Consider the following 18,665-nt stretch of genomic DNA (forward strand, 5'->3'; position numbering starts at 1 on the left):
TTTGACAAATCAGGCGGGGTGGGGTACACATCATCTCTAGATCATCGTCACTTGAATTTTCACCTATTTTTCAATTAATTATATTGACGTTTTACTTATATAGATCTTTTAACTTCTTCAAAATGACATATAAATTTGAATTAAAACCGCATTTGCCAAACTGACAGCAATAATAATCATTGTACAGTGTTTGGTTGTTATGGAAACGCCGGCAAACGTTTTCATGACTTAAGTAGATGTTGCGCGCTTATCATCGACATCGCGTATTCAACATGGAAACTGTACCGTTTCAATTTGACATGCAACAATTCATAGCTGCCTTGGGTTATCATATAACCAAGGAAATTTTTTTCTCACTTTAAAGCAGAATTGAGAAATTCTAAGTTCTGAACATACAGAAGCGATGAGAGAAGTGGAACATTGAAATATATCAAAAATGCAATGAGATATTTCCTAGATGTGTTACACTAGTTTTATTTTTATTTTGTTCTCAACGACTTTCAGAATAATCTTCTGACAGTATAGCTGCCGTGTATCTAGAACATTACTTTCTTCAAATAAGAGGTCACTGGAGAAGGTTCTACCTTTACCTAACAACATTTTTAGATTTTTTTAAATATCCAGACATCTAAGTGGGTATCCCTAAAACCTACCCAACCTATAATACCATAAGAGAGTTGCGGTTGAACCAAACCATAATATACAGTAGTCATATAGGGAATTTCGAACCACTGTTTCAATAGTTTGAAGCGGAACAATAAGCATCGTAATTCTTGAGTTAGATATAATACCTGTGAATCCCATTTCATTTGTCGATCGATCGTTAGGCCAAGCTATTTAATTGAGGTATTTTCTGGAATCAATAAATTTTGGTTGATAATTATTGGACCTATGTTCGGTAGTTTATTGGCATAAGAGGTAAATGGTAGATATTTTGTTTTTTTCTACGTTTGAGGTCAATTTGTTATATTGAAACCATTTCATAATGTTTCTGAAATATCATTCTGATTTCATCTCGAGGTCTTGCCATATCTCCGCATTATAAAAGATTGCTGTGTCGTCAGAAAAACTGAGAATGTTTTCTTCGGAATGTATTTTTAATAAACTATTAATATAGATATTGGTCCCAAGACCGTACCTTGCGGAACTCCGTAAGTAATTGTTCTCGTACTACTTTTTTTCCATTTTCAACTATTTGTCTTCGATTATTCAGGTAGAAATAAAACAGTTCATATGTTCTGCCCTGTATGCCGATGTTTTCTAATTCACCGAGGAGTCTTTTATGGCAAACGTTTTCGATAGGTCAACCAAGATACATAATGCAGGTTTTGAAATTCAACGATTTGTAAATTTCTGATGTTAATGTGAATATAGCATTCTCTGTCGACCTCCTCTCCCTGAATCCGTACTGCTGTTCTGAGAAGGTTATTTTAATGATTTTTTAAAAATTTTTTGATATATTAGAAATTAATGATATTGGTCTGTAATTAGCAATCTCAAGTCTACCTCCATTTTTGTATAGTGGTTTGACGACACCAATTTTTAAAATATCAGGTAAAATTCCGTTTTCTAAGGACTCGTTGGCAATGTGGGTGAGAGGGTCTACAATTAGCTCTAAAATATTTTTCAACATTTGCGTATTTAAGCCATCATTCCCTGAACTTTTATTTTTTAAATTTTTTATAATTTTTGAAACTTCCTTCGCATTTGTCGGATACATGAATATACTTTTGTTATGACGCTCTATAATTTTCTCAAATGCTATCGGTGCATCAATTTTGTTTGCGAGTTTGTACCCTACTTTGCTGTAGTGTTCATTAAATGCATTTGAAATTTTTGCTTTTCATGAATCATATTTTGGTTCTTCAATCTAATTTCATCAATATATCTTTCTGGTTTTTTTCTGTTACAAACTTCATCTACACATTCCCATAGAGCTTCGGACTCATTTCGATTTCTCTTTATTTCATTTTGAAAACAACTTTTTTTTGCTGCTTTGATAAGGTGTTTTTATTTATTTTGACATTCATTATAAATTCTTTTAATTTGTACATCGTCAGGATTATCCCGTGAGCGTTTGTATGAATAATTTTTTTTGTGATATGAATGTTAATATTTTGTTTTTGACTCTTACTTCGGTGGTATTTTTAATAATAATAATAATAATAAATAAGTAAATCGTCTTTATTCACCTTTGAACACACATGTAAAGAGATAACAATAACAGGTATCCAACAAAGATAAAGTGGCGAAGTGTCACCCGAGGGTGTTTTTCAACTTAACCATAAAACTTCAATTTGTTGACAAATATTTCACACTTTATATTGACATTATACTCTTCATAGATGTTATTCCATGTTTCGGTTTGTAAATCTAACTTCAATCGCGGATAGTAAGTGTATTTTTTATTCTTGTCATTGTGTTACTTGTCTTATTAGAGCTATAGGTCGATGATCACTTATCTGATCTTGGAAAACGAAGGACTCAATTTTATCGTGAAAATGTATATTGGTTTTAACGAAGAAATGATCTAGACATGTAGAGCTATCTGGCCGTGTTACTGCATTTATATATGGAATGTATCCAAAGTTGCTTTTATATTCTTCACTATGATCAATATCTTTTAATAAAACGATGTTTAAATCACCTATTATTATATGATAATCCCCGTTGTTGACATTTTGCAGATAGTTGAAAAATTGGTTATTGAATTCATTTGGACACGAATTTAGAGATCTGTATATAGATGAGAGGATCACTGTTTTATTTTTGTATTTCATTTCAATTTGAAGTATTTTTATATTTCCCAAAATTATATTTGAATGCTCGTAGTTGCAATTTTTTTTTATGAATACTACTACTCCTTTATTTCTGTTGAGTGTTGATTCATCACAAAGCGTATCATAGCCTGTGATTCCAAATATGCTTGCGTCAGGTATATTGAAAGTTTCTGTTAATACAATAATATCAAAATTAATTTTGAAACCATATTGATTTCAATTTAAGATCAATTTTAAGAGCCACCGGTAGACAGCTGTTTCAGCCTATTGGGCATCGTCAGTACCGGGCAGGCGGACCTCGATTGTAGACAATATGTGAATAACCAAGAAAAGTACTTAATAAAAATAACTGCGTAAATGCAAGCGAGACATAAGTGGAACCACCAAAGTCAACTTGGGTGCCAACAACTCAAGAACTCAATTTGAAGATATCTGGAAAATTGACAATTAGAGTGTATGGATTCTTCCAAGCAGCAAAATATGTACTCTTCTCATAAGTCATAGATCGACTGGGAAGAAAGGATGACCCTAAAAAACAACAGAAAAAAAATGAAGTGGCAATTATGGTGCATGCGTTGGAGGTGGGAACCTAACACTTGACGTCCAAGCTAATTCTCTACCGCATTATTTCAGTTGGGGATATCAATGAGAACGCAGGTGATGGGAGAATGCTGAAGTCTCTGAAAACAGCTGAAACAAATATGATGCAGTATCATAAAAATCACCTTGGTGTACACGAAATAGGGGGAATAAGTATTGTACTACTGCAGGATGTTGAAATTTTTATTCGCCAAAACAAATATAGAAAAAACGATGGTAGCTGAAGAATACGAATAATCTAATAAGAAAAGGCAAACTACCGTTCAAGCACACAACCAAGTCTACCTATCTAATATTATAAATCGACAGAAGACTCGACTCGATATTATGGTGAAAGTTCTTCAAATTAACACATTCAGAAGGAGACCTTGTCGTGATTTGGCACTCAGGAACCGGACAAGTTTTTTTCTGCGACGAAAAGTTGAACACAGCTATCAAAGTAGGCAACAAGTTACCAGTAAAAAACATGATTGCGGTCATAGCTTCCCGTTTGTTATGCTATCAGATTCAATAATTAATAACTGCTACGCTTCACCAAATGGAACTGACTAGGACTTGTTAAGAATTCTTTGGGAAATTTCGAGTATGATAGGATAAAGAAAAGAACAGGTAATGGCGGTTGGTGACTTCAGTGTGAATTCCTCTCAATAGGGCATGAACACGACAGACAAAACAGGCCAGTTAGTCAGTTATGGCAGAAAATGACCTGGTTGTTGTAAAAGAATAAAATAGGCATACGTTCCAGAGACGAGATCATTTCTCCATCGTGGATTTGACGTTAGCAACTCCAGATTCAAAGAAGTGCATTATGAACTGGCATGTAAGCGATATTGAATACCTTAGTGATCATAACTCAATAATATTCGAAATAAACGAAAGAGTGATTACCACGACGAGAACCAAAGCTAATGGAAAGGTGGCAGATAAAAAAGCTGAGTCATCGGTGAACCATCAAGATGAATAAACCTCTGAAGAAGCCAGCCACTCGTGCTGGCGAAACGTTAGGATACAATTCCAAACCACGACGGCCACGATATTTGACAGAACTATGCCTAGGAAAAAAAGTATACCAACTAAACAGTTTACATACTGGTGGAATAACGATATCGCCCAAGCCCGCAAAAAATGCTCATATATGAGAAGAATATACTCGAGGTACGTTAGGTGAAACTATAGGGAGGAATCTCAACGCTTATGAGAATACTACAAGGAGTTGAAGAAAGTGCTACAGAATAAAATTAGAGGAGTGTAACGTAAGTGCTGGAGAACAATATGCAACAAGATCGACTGTGATATCTGAGGGGATGGTTATAAAATCATTTTGAAGAGTCTCACTGGATATCCACCTAGATTACAAATGCCAATAGAAACTGTGGAGAATGTGGTTAATCAACTGTTCCCTGTCCATGGGTAAGTGATTTTTCAATGTGATAAAACAGTGAACAGTGAGTCATTAGACTCAAAGAGAAAATTACACAACTTGGTGGTTTATCGGAGCGACAGTTTGTATTCGTAGAGGGAAAACAAACAGTGGGTGCTAAAGAATATTGTGTTGAAGCTCGTAAGGAAGATCATCATGGAGGCAGACAATACTGTGGGAACGAAATCAGTAGTTGTGGTCTTCTGAGACTGAAACAACACGGATACACGATGATTGGATTCGCTGACGACATTACTATGGTCGTGATAGCCAAAGGCGAATAGCCTAATGACCACTGCAAACACTGCACTTCAGAGGGTATCAAACTGATTAGAACATTGACTTGACTTTGCCCCAGAAGAAACGAAAGCAGCCTTCCTAACAGCAGCCTAAAAATAAAATATGTCCAATTTGATGTACAAGGTGTTACGATGCTTCCAAAAATTCAGTGAATCTGCTAAGTTGACTCTCGCTAAACACATCTAAAGGGTTTCGCAAAAAGTAGAAAAAAAAGTGACGGCATTGTCTAGGAGGAGCTAGATCATCCAAAAGAAAAGCGTTATTGAGTGTAGCCCAGTCTTAAGTACTGTGTGCCACACCAGCCTTGCACAAGGTGACCAGTAACAAAAAACTTGTTTTGAAATTTGCCAGCATTCAGTGCAAATTCTGTATTAGGGTATGCTTCGCCTATAGAACAATATTTCCAGATGCAGTAGGGGTTACAACTGGAATACCCCCTATAGAACTTCTCATTGGAGAAAAGTGGGACAAAAACGCAGGTTGTGATCGAATAACCGCAAGAAGTGACCTTATGTCACGTTGGCAAAACTTGTGAATAAACGAAAAAACGGGGAGATGGCCACATCAGTTGATACCAAACATAAGTGAGTGGACGTGTAGACTATAATATGGTGAAGTAGGCTGTTTCGTAACAACCAATTTCTGTGCACGGCTGCTTCAGGAAAGTGAGGAATATACTGTGGAGAAATTGATGTTGCATAGCACACAGTTTTCATATGCATGAGATGCATGCGGCAGGAATAATAATAATATTTATTCACCATTTGTGATACATAGCGTATATATGTTAGGTCAACGATTATTTACAAAAAACAGTACGTCACTTATGAAAACAATTATTGAATCAAAGCTTGAATAAAAATTAATATTTGCATATACAAAGGTATAGGTACATATAGATATATAAAATGTTAAAAAATGAATGAAAAATGTGGCAATTTTGCTTGCCGTAGTCAAATAAATATACATATGTATATATTTACATATATACATATATTTACAAACATGTACATACATATTTAAAAAAAAAAAAACAAAAAATCGCCAGTCAGAACACTGAAACTAAAGTAAACAGCTAGTGAAAATTTAGAACGATTATGTATCTTATTATCTTTCTGTGAAAGAATCCTCTAAATATTCCTTATGACTGTGGTAACATTTGTCCAGTAATAAGTTTTTAACTTTCTTACTGAACAAAGTTGAAGAATTCAACCTCTTTATAGAAAGTGGCAGTCTGTTATAAAAATTTATGGCATTATATAATGGAGATTTTTTGAAATGATCACTCTTACGTGCAGGGACCCTCAGAGCAGTAGCATGGCGAGTATCACGACCGTGAATGCTCAAGTTCGTTATATACAAGTCAAGGTTCCAGTGCACAAAAATGACACATTTCATTATATAAATTGCGGGTGCAGTCAACAAGCGTTCTCTTTTGAAAACGGGTCTACAACTTTCTTGGTACCCCAGGTTGAATATCAATCTTATCAGTCGTTTTTGAGAGATGAAAACTCTAGAAAATTCCTTCGCACATCCCCAAGCCATTAAGTTGAAACTAATGAGTATGCATTCGCAAAGTAAACATTTAGTAAACCAAACCTGTCTAAATAATGTTTCAACTGTTTGATCGAATAATAAGCGGAATTGAGTTTACTGCACACTTTTTGTATGTGACTTCTCCAGGTGAGATTCTCATCTAAAATAGTTCCAAGAAAATCAACTTCTTTTGATATTTTTATGTCATTCAAAGTGACTAAATTACAACAGAAATCCCTCCTAACAAATGTTTTCATCAGCACTAACTTAGATTTATTTAAAATCAGTTTGTTACGTTGACACCAACTACTGAATTCGTCAATAACTAAATAAATTTTCATCGATAATTCATTCTCATTTTTTCCAGAAACAGTGATTGTAGTATCGTCAGCGTACATAGTTATGTGACAATCTGATATGAATTCAGGCAAGTCATTGATAAAAGTCAAGAATAACAATGGACCCAGAACAGACATTTGTGGAACACCTAGTTTCACATCATAAGGAACTGATGTAATTCCATTACATTTAACCACCAAACTACGGTTTTCCGTAGTTTTCGGTTTTCCATTACTAGTAATGGGCTTTCCCAACACATTATTGGGAAAGCCCATTACTAGTAATTTTTTCAATAGAAATTTGGAAGAAACAGTATCGAATGCTTTTGATAGATCTAAAAAAAGTGAAAAAACCAGGTTATTATTATCCACTTGTGCATAAATATAGTTCAATAGTTGATAAGATGCAGATTCAATTGATTTACTCATCCTAAAACCATGTTGATTATTGCAGAATAGGTCATTTTGTTCAATATACATCAAAATTCTATTACCTATTATTTTCTCAAAGAGTTTTGAAAAGGATGAAATCAACGAAATCTGCCTATAATTGTCAATTTCTGTTATCCGACCTTTTTTGTGCAGTGGAAAGACAAGAGCCCTCTTCAATTCATTTGGGGAAAAACCCCCATAAAAGGACTGGTTAAACAAAAAAAGTAATGGTTCAATAATTATATCAATAATTTGCTTTACAGTAACAATAGACATATCATCAATACCAGCTGAATTTTTGTTCCTCATATTATCTAAAGTTTTCAAAACTTCAAGCGGTGAAATTTCTGAGAGATCGAATTCATTTTGAACGACAATATTCTTGGCAAAAGTACATAGTAGAATTAAGTTACATCCAAAATGATCCGGAATTGCTGTTGCAGCCGCTGAAGAGAAATGCCTAGCAAACAAATCTGCAACCGTATGTTGATCTTCAATTTCTTGATTGTTATATTTCAAAGCTATACATGCTGGATTTTTATTTTTAGTTTTTTTCCCAAGTTCATTATTTATGATAGTCCATACTTGTTTAGTTTTATTGTTGGAGTTATATATTTTTGCATTGTAATAGTTGCTCTTTCCTTGTTTGATTTTTAATCTGTGATTTTTTAGTTTTGCCCTATAACTATGCATCATATCAGAGTCTACAGTATTACTAGAAGAAATAAGCCAGAACATGTTTTTCCTTCTCGTATGATATCATTTGTTATCCATGGCTTGGAAATTTTTTGTTTGAGTTTTATATTTTTGATAGGGCACGAGACATTGAAGCACCATGAAATCTGGTCCAGAAAATAAGAAAAACAAGTTGTCACATCCTGGTAGTATAATTCTATCCAGTCGACAGACATCAGATATGTTCGAAGCTCCATAATGTTTTCGGGATACAATTGACGCTTCGCTACACTTTTGACACACATGTCCCCTTCCTCGATGGCAACACTACTCAAAGAGTAAGTCAAAAGTTGGCCTAAGTGGTCAGCTACATTTGGCTGAATCAATTCACATTTGAAAGTATCATTAGGTAGGGTAGTGACCATATAGTCGATACAAGTGGAACTAGTATGACCATTCCTATAAGTAAAAATTCTAGTTGGGCCCATATAGTGGTTTTCTAGAAGGTAACAATCAAAAATATCTTTAAGAAGTTTTGTATCTTTGTCTGATGACTTGAGAAAATCTATATTAAAATCTCCACACAATATCAAATAATCTGAACGATCCGTAGCCGTGCTAATTGCCTGGGTCAAGCAATTGATAAAAATATTTATGTCGCCATCGGGTGGCCTATACATAGTTATTACGCAAATTTTTTACCATCAATTCTCAAACAAACCGCACACATTTCAATATGAGATTCTACAGATAAATTTTTGATAACAGAAATTTCGTCAATTTGCTGATTTGACTTCTTTGCTAGAATAAGAACTCCCCCACGAATGTGGTTCTGTCTAGTGAAAATCGTAACTACTTTATAGTTAGTGAAATATTCTTCATTGAAATTGTCTTTTGTGATCCAGTGCTCAGACAAACACAAAATGTCAACATTGTGATAATTAACCATCACATCAATGAGATTTAAATTGTTTATAAAGCCTTGAACGTTCACATGCAAAAATCTGAAAAAACTATAAAAATTACCATCTATATCTATACCAATATGATCAATATTTATAATATCTCTGCAGTGGGAGTCCAAAATAAGACAATCCTCTACATAGTTGTTGTCAGACTTGGACGATTCTCTAAAAAATTATCGTCACTTACATAATTTGAATGTGTAGCAAGTTTGTCATCAATCTGAATTGATCTAAGAACAGTACAACCTGTTTTGTTGCGTGAAAGATATAATTTCACATTGTCAAGTACAACAAATTTACTACCTACTTGTCTATAATCCGCAAACATTTCAATGAACGTGCCTATATTACGTTTCGTAAAAAAAATTATCTCTCTTTTCATTTTGTTGATGATGATTTTATCTATCGGGCAATTACACTCGATAATCAGTAGCAGATTCGTGTATTTACAAATCGGCAGTATTTGTTACAATGATTTGTACAAATTTCTGGTATTACTTATATTGTTTGTATTACACATTACTACTAAAGCATAATCTTCAGAACCATATTTAAGTGTGTCATTAAATATGTTTCCTGTCAGGTCAGAAATTTCAGAGAAGGGCTTAACATTTTCTTTTATTCAATATTTGTCAGTGTCCAAAACTTTCTGTAGGATATGTGAAAAATTCAGTGCATACTCATCCTCAGTGATGAGTATTTTTTTTTCTGAAATCATCATTTGCAGTTGCTTCTAGATCATCCATGACAATGTTATTTTCAGATGGCTGCATGTTCAATTTAGGTTGGGTTACAACTTCAATCGAATGTCTACTTACTACTTGTACATATTCGTTTGAGGTTTCTGTTCCCATCTCTGCCATTTCTTCTTTATCATATTCTGTTTGTGCAGATGTGCTTTTTTTTTCAATACTGGTTTGAACATGAATTTGCTTCGTAGTTCCAGAAATAGTTTGTGTTGAAACTGAACAAGTAGGTCTACTGCTCAGTTGCTCAATTATTTTTTGCAGTTCTTTTATCTGCATTTTTGCTTCCAGTATAATTTTTTCTTGATTTTTTTATTGAAATACACAATTCCTCTTCCGATTTTATATAGCATTTTCCATGAATTCATTCATTTCATTTTTCAATTTGTTTATGTGCCTGTCCTTAGCCTCCGCATCTTCAGTTAACTCATCAATAGTTTTCTCCAACATACTTTTTTCAAAAAGGGAACTCTGTTCAGTATCTTCTGAAGTATTTTGGCAGCAAATTATTTTGTGATCCTTGACAAATTTGTATGCATTTTTACAACGTATCACACATGCTTTGTGAAATATACTTGAGCATTTTGTGCAAATGAAATAGGATGACATTGTTTTAGTTTTACAACAACTAAAGTTGACCATTTTGGAAAAATAAAAGGTATAAAAGTGGTTGGATTCAATGAGCTGGTTATTACTTATTTCCGACACGCCACTGGATATTTTTTTATTGTTTGTTTCGATGTTTTCTATTTCCGTTGTAAAAAGTTCAAAGAGAAAAAAAATTAGTAAACAGTAATAATTAGTAGTAGGTTATGAGCTGCAGTTATTCTAGATTTTTGCTTCACAATTTATACTTTTAGAGTCACCACTTCATCAGTTCAAAGAGCTTTCATAACTCTAATTAATGATAGTAAATTAAATATTTATCGTCAATTTTTTCACAACAAAACACTCAATTATAACAGGAACAATTCACTTGTGTGTTGACCGACTAGCTGTTTCACTATTCACACAATTAGAAACAAGTTCGCCATTCGAAAAAAGAACCATTCATAGTATCGTGTTAAAATGGATAGAGAAAAGTATATGGAGTGATAAGATTCACCCCTGAAACGAAAAAAACAGAAGAAAGAATTCCATTCATTGGATAGGCATGTCTCCCACAAGTAATGCGCACGTGGTTCCAGTGAGAAATGCGAAGTAACGGGGAGAGGTTTTTTAGCCGTCACACCTACTGGTTATCTATCATAAGGGGATGTCTAAGAAGATTTTCCTCTCCCGCAAAAAATTACAAAACAAAGTCTAGAATATGAGAGTAGGTTCTTAACATAGAATTCGGGTCCAAAAAACGAGGACATTGACCCGAAGCAGAGAACGTACTTCGTGCCTGCTCCGCTGCGGATGGTTTCAAGTTTTCAGAGTTTGGCCAAGTTTCACTCTTGCTATCTAACGTGAAAGGGCACTGACTAAATAAGTTGTTTCGATTTATAAAAAAAAAAACATTCGAAAAAGTTTACATATGTTGAACCACAATGCGTTTTGCTGTGGAAAGTCGAATAGCTCCTCTCACTCACAAATCTGTAGAAAAATTTGACTTTCGAGGACAGAAACAAATTGCAATATAATGCCATGAAAACCGAGGCACCAGGTAGAAACAGGTATGAAATGTTTCTAAGAAGAATATGATAGAACCAAAAATTATATTACCATAACACACAATTTCGATACCTGGGTAAATCAATTGGTGGAATTTCAAATTGAGTACCAATGTGCCTTGCCACAATAACGTTACTGGAATAGCTGAGTCAGATTTTCAGAAATTTAAAACAGATTGATTTATGAAGCTCAAATTAGAAAATTTTTGAAATATTTTCCACATATAAAGAGCCTCACTCAAACCTCACAAGCATTCTTAGCAGCTGAGAAAATCAAAGGACTTGACTCTTTCGTCAAAATTTTTCCACGGAAAGCTTTCGACTTACTCAGCTCACTTGAATCTAGAAAGAATGATCTTCTCAAGGCTCTGGTTAATACATCTCGAACTACACTATTCAAGAATTATTTCATTTGGAGAACAAGGGCCTTCTGGAATAATCCCCAGTGAGAAGTACTACAAAATTAATATAATCTGCAGGTGCGGCTGCTTCAGCATGTTGAGGATGATTCATCTAAGAAAAAACAGAATGAAGATCATCTCTCAAAAAGCTACTCAACCGGTAGACCAATGTGGGGGAGAATGATGGGTTTCTAAATAGACGAAAATTCATTCCTGGAGAAAATCCAAATTTCAAGCCTGAGGATACATGGGTGAAATAAAACAAGCTCCAATTATATTATGTGAATGAAACACGCGTTTCACATGGGGGCTAAAACCAGACATGGTATATTGGCTATACACGATGGTGGTTAAACCCATGATAACATACGCATCTCTGGTCTGGTGGTCAAAGATGAAGCAGGCGCCCGCCATCAACAAACTAGGCAAGGTGCAAAGACTTGCATGTTTGTGAATGACGGGAGCAATGACAACTACCCCAACAGCTGCATTGGAGACACTCCTGAATCTACCTCCTGCACATATTGAATATGTGCACGGACCACATGACACCGAAGTTCACCTTTAATACAAAATTCACGGCCAAAATCTTAAGCCGTGAAGAGAGGAAGACCATTAATCATTCCGAAAACATGTTTGGAAAAAACACCTGGTTTACAGATGGATCGAAGACCAAACATGGAACGGGAGCTGGAATTCACCGAGCGGATAGAAATCTAAACTACAGCTATCCGCTATGACTATACACATCCGTCTTTCAGGCGGAAGTGTATGCTATCTTGCAGTGTGCAAGGCTTATTAAATTGAGACCTCAAAGAAATGAGCTGTTCAATATTTTAAGAGACAGCAAGAGCGCACTAGGGGCTCTGACAAACCCTAAGGTGACATCAAAACTGGTCTGGGAATGCCATGAAGAACTGAATGAACTTGCAAACAGGAACAAACCAACTTTGTACTGGGTGCTAGGGCATATAGGAATCACAGGTAATGATAAAGCTGATGAATGCGCTAGACGCGGATCATCAACTTCATATATAGGTCCTGAACCAGCTCTGGGGGTACCAGAATCATTGATACGAAACCAGATTAGGACATGGACCAATAAGAAGCACACAGAGTACTGGACAAAAGTACCTGGCAACAAATACAGTAGAACCTTCATTAGGGAACCGTCCGAGAAAAGAACCGAAGAACTACTTCAATATAGTAGGAATCGGCTCAGAATAATTACAGGGTTACTAACCGGTCATTGTCTGCTTAGAGGACACCTGAATATAATGGGACTGTACAACGGAGACCTCAGCTGCAGATTATGCAACGAAGGGACAGAAACAGCTCTACACATCTTATGAGAATGTGAGGCACTGAATCACAGGAGGCAGGCAATATATGGACGTACAAAATTACGCCCAGAAGAATATGACGAACATCCAACACGGAACCTGTACAAACTAGTACAGGGAACGAGACTGATGGAATGGATGTCATGAGAAGATGGGAGAATAAACGCAATAAGCCCAAGAGGCTGCAGTGTTTTCTGGAGACTTGGACTAAATGCACAAGTCAGACAGCTCCCAAGGTACAAAAAAAAGAGCGTCCAATGCATCCCAAAAAACATGGGATTTTGGGCTGGCAACTTCATCAATCAATATTTCTTTGAGAACGTCGGTTACCAGGCCATCACTGTCAACGGCGAGCACTATAGACCGATGATTACCAATTTCTTTTGGCCTAAATTGGGTGATTTGGACACCAACGACATGTGGTTTCAACCGGATGGCGCTATGTGCCACACAGCTCATGCCACATTGGATGTTCTGCACGAGCGATTTGATGGCATAATCATCTCGAGTGGAGTTGACGTAAACTGGCCACCGGAATCGTATGATTTGACCTCGTTATACTTTTTCTTGTGGGATTTTATTAAGTTACAGGTGTATGCGAATTAGCCACAAACCACAGCAGTCTTCAAAGCCAACATGACCTTTGCCATCGGTAAAATTCAGCCTGATTTATGCGCCAGAGTCATGGAAAATTGGACGTTTCGGATGCGCTTCACCCAGAGAAGCCGTGACAGGACATTTGAATGATAATATATTTCACACATAATAGCATCAATAGGTCATTCAAACGAATAAAAAATTTTGATAATATTTCACTCACACTTTTTTTTCATTTAGATTTTGTTTGACTGACGATTCAATCTTTTATAATAAGTGATAATAGTGATTAGCAATAAATTGGCGCAGTGCAGTACAGTTTTCAACTGAAAAATCCTGAGTTCGAATCCACCTTCGACTGGTTGAATGGTTCAAAAAGTTATTAATATAGCCTACCTACATTACGAGTAGTCCGGTCAATTCTGACATTCGAATCTAGCTAAATTTCCACCAAGCTGAAAATCAGTAAGATTGTTTAAAATATCATAAGAAATAAAATTTGATAGTTCTCCTTTTTTCTCCTGTATGAAAAAATGTTATTCAAGGTCGAAGGTCAAAAAAATGAGTTTTTTGCGATTCTCAGCAGAACGGTAAGTTTCATCATAAAAATACATACTTCAAACAAAAATTGTAGATGATAAAATTATCTACAAATACTGTTTTCCTACGAGCCACCGTTTTTGAGATATAACGATTCAAAAAGTTGTAAAAATTGTAATCGTTATAATATGCACACGTTTTCACGCCACCTATGAGGTGGTGTACTTAGCGCGTTTTTTTAACGTGGTTTCCCCAGTAGGCCTATTCCACGGGTCAGTTGTGATCCTGTTCAATTTGAAACTATTGCAAAATAATGGATATTAGCAGAGATTGAAAAGATAAAAGCAATTTAAGTTAAAAAAGTAGTGAAATTTAATCGTCCGAGTCGAAACTTTCAAATTCTTCTTCTTGTTCTTCTTTTTGATCCTCTTGTTCTTCTTGTTCGTCTTGTTCTTCTTCTTGTTCTTGTTCTTCATCTTCATCCTGAGTACATGTAAACTGCCTTAATGGCGATGTATCGCATGTTGCCTCGTTGGAATCAAACGGATCCTCCACTGTTGGTGATTCAATATTAGAGCACGACCGGCCTTGACAATGTGTACATGCCAGAGAACAAAACAGTCCGGCGTTTTTGCAACCACATTTAGCACTGCGCCCCTTTTTGCAGTGGCAAAAAATTGTGTTCAGCAGTTTTTCCGGCGCAGTTGGAAGTTAAGTTGGACTGGTTCTAATGAATTGTTTACCAACTTCCAACCCCAGTCTGTAGGGTATAGCTGATAACCAAGCACCACTTGAACTTGGTAATATACTTGAGAAAGATGTTGATGAGCAGCAACTGAGGCTGGTATTTTTAACGAAACATGCATATCTATACTTATCTCTGTAGGTAGTTTTTTTAGGAGAAGGAAGCGAATGCCGTTAGTGATAATTTTCTGTCGAGTTGAATTACTATTTTTGAAACTTCAGCACATTGAACTGAATTTTGTTTTTTAAACATTTTGAAAACTGTTATTTTACCCCTCCTGAAAAATGCAGATGTCGTATCACATTCAGTTATTGCGTGTCAAAATAGTACATGATTTTGACACTGCAAAAGTAGTTAAACTTTTTGAGATGTATAGAGATGTATAAACGTGGCGTACTCATGAATGTGGCTCGTAGGAAAAAAAGTATCGATACATTTTTGTAGATAATTTTATGATTTACAATTTTTGTGATATGATCTACAATATTTTTATGATAAAACTTACCGTTTTGCTGAAAATGGCAGAACCTCATTTTATTGACCTTTGACTTTGAATAACATTTTTTTCATACAGGGGAAAGATGAGGAACTTTCAAATTTTATTTTTAACCATATTTTAAACAATCTTAATGATTTTCAGCTTTGTGGGAATTTAGCTAGCTTTACTCTTATTTTTTGGTCTAATTTGACCGGACATATATTAAATTGTATCAGACTAGTCACAATACAGAAAATGTTATATTCATTTTCACATTGAAATGCATTCAGTTAATCGATGTGAAAACTGTTCGAGAGCATTTTCTAAAAGATGGTTCATTAAAACTGTTTCAAATTCATTGAAGTTTTCGATATTTACTTAGATCTTGGTTACTTTGCTGTAACATCAAACTCCTCAATAGATTGCAGAATCCACGGGTGAAGAAAGTGTCAAAATACCCAGATCGATAAAAACAGTCCTTCATGATTCTCTATAATGTAATCCAGCATACATCTAATTGTTTTGTATAGTAAAAACTCTTGATAAATGTATTGAAATTTTCCAGAAAATTAGCCCATATGAAATATCAGATTGTATTGGTGTGAAATATTCCAGTTCAAGTACTTTTTCCATGTAGTTGTCTCATTACAAAGCAAACTGTACTTATTTTTGAAATTAGATTTTCCCTGTGTATTTCCGAAGTTAGTTTTTGGTAAATCATCAAACAGAGATATTTCTATTGACCAACCTGCTCGATAGAATGAACAAATAAATAAAGTTTATTATGCTTCTGATAACAATAAAATATATAGTTTCAGATTCCTCTCAAATAACCACACATCATTAGCAAGTTGCCATATCATTTGTGTAAGTGAGAATGACCAAATAATTGTTAAATCTTCAATATCATCTTCGTTCACTACGGTGCCAATCATATATTACTTTCTTATTTTTCTTTGGCTCATAGAAGCCTTTTCGAAACCTCTCTAATTCAAATTCAAATTCTTTATGTTCTTCAAGATCAATACATGATATTGGAAATGTATATACGACACATACAAAAAAATGTGATCAAACAAAATATAACACAAGTTTTCGTATGATTGTTTAAACATATATTTTAATACCAAATTGAATGTTAGTGGTTGAGGTACTCACTATAAAAACAGATTGTGATAAAAAATGTTTTAAAAGTGATTTAGATGTAGATTGCATGTTCTAATTTTTATTTCTATTGGAAGATAATTAAAAACTTTGTGTAACTTGAGTTATATTTGATGTATAATAATATCGATGATTTTTGAAATGTTTTCATACCAATGTATCTGAAATTGCCATGCGATAAATAAATAATTCAGAGTGGAGAAAGAAATTTCGAAGATTTATTCACCAAAATCGTCACACGACCTCGAATATACCTTCGCCAACTCCTTTCCAAAGTATGAGGTCACCCGTCATCCTTCCGGTATTGGTGACCTCCGCTATCTCTCAGATATTGATGATCTACTGATTTTTCTTGTAGTTTTTCTATTTTTTTTGTGGAACACCATGTTTTGGTATGCGTGAGAGATTTGTCATTTGATTCACTTTTTTACAAATTTTGAGTTCGTTGTCCTTTTCAACACTTCATCTGCAGTTTGCCCCGCTTCTCTGCATTGTCTCAATGATCGATTTGAGAAGACTTGTTCATGCCTTGTTCTAAAATATTCACCTCACTCAACTTCGTTTCCAGCTATTATCAATACAGCGCACATCTTCTACACAACTTGGTGGTCTTCAAATCGTTGATGAAGGCTTGTTTTCCACTCTCACTCACAAATTCTTCTGAAGCTTGTGATACTCTGAATTGATTATCATTTTCGATATCTGTGCTGTACATGGGCTGCTGCAAGTTGTTTCTGGTACATTGTTTCGAATATTGTTGATCACATCACATTTTGGACCTCCTATAATACTTTTGGCCAGCTTCATTCAATATTTTACGTTATATCTGAGCTTGATCACGCAGTTCCAAAAATTGAATCTTTAGATTTTTTCATCAATTTCTTTCTGGAAGATTCGTTACCTTCACTAATTTGCTTGCTTTTCCAAATGTATGATTCATTCTCAGTTCTTAATCATTTCAATTTCGTTTTCTTTCCCATTCATATTCTTCAACTACTTTTTTTTTTGTTGCTCAAGTTAGTTATTGTTTCTTGTTCTTCTTTTCTTTTTTGATAGTTTTCTTTTTATTTCATGTTCCTGCCCTGCTCTTCAAATAAGCCATTTTTCATTCTTTGCTGTTTCTCCAGTTCATATTGTCTGTTGCTTTTTTGTTCCTCAGGTTTTCGTACAGCCTTTTCTGTTTAAAATCTGTCTGTTTAAAATCTGTTTTTCCGTTAACCAGCTGTCGCACCCCTACGAACGACAGCCCTCAGAAGTCGAAACTTGTGCGAGGTAAGGATTAACGAGGTCTTACCTTTTAACGTGTGATTCCTAACACGGGTTGGACGGTAGCAAGTGAAGATCGATCGTTCAGACTAGGGCTTGAACCACCGACCAACACGGCAGTCAATTCGAGTGAGTGAACAAAGCACCCACGCCGAACCGCTTGGCTACCGACTGACCGTCGGTCGTGAAATATTATAATCTGTTGAAATCTATTTCATTAGCAAGGTGTTGCCTCTTCATGAACGATAAGTGAGCTGTGTATTGACAAGGTATCATCTTCTGATGTACGTGTCCTAGAATGGTAGTGAACATCGATCGTTTGGCCATGTGGTTCGAACCACTGATTCACATAGTCCACTCACGCTAACTCAACCGTAATGTTCATACAAAGTTGAACAGTACAATGGCAAAAGAAAATTTACAGGGACTTTTGCTCTTCTCGAGTTATGCAGGGAAAACTTAAAACGCTGTTTTTGATTTTTCACGAGTAGAATTATTATTTCAGAAAATATAAAAAATAGAAAAAAATTGTTGTAATCAAAATATATTAAAAAAATGTAACAAAGAATTTGGATTGAGCGATTCGTGTCAACACGGCCACCATCAACGGGTTTATCAACTACAGATCTGTCTCTTATTACAAATATTGATGGAGCGATAAAATCACAATTTAGTGATATATCA

The sequence above is a fragment of the Leptinotarsa decemlineata genome, unplaced genomic scaffold, assembly GCF_025532065.1.
Source record: "Leptinotarsa decemlineata unplaced genomic scaffold, Ldec_3_MD MMD2_P_RNA_scaffold_12, whole genome shotgun sequence".
In the NCBI taxonomy this organism is placed as follows: Eukaryota; Metazoa; Arthropoda; class Insecta; order Coleoptera; family Chrysomelidae; genus Leptinotarsa; species Leptinotarsa decemlineata.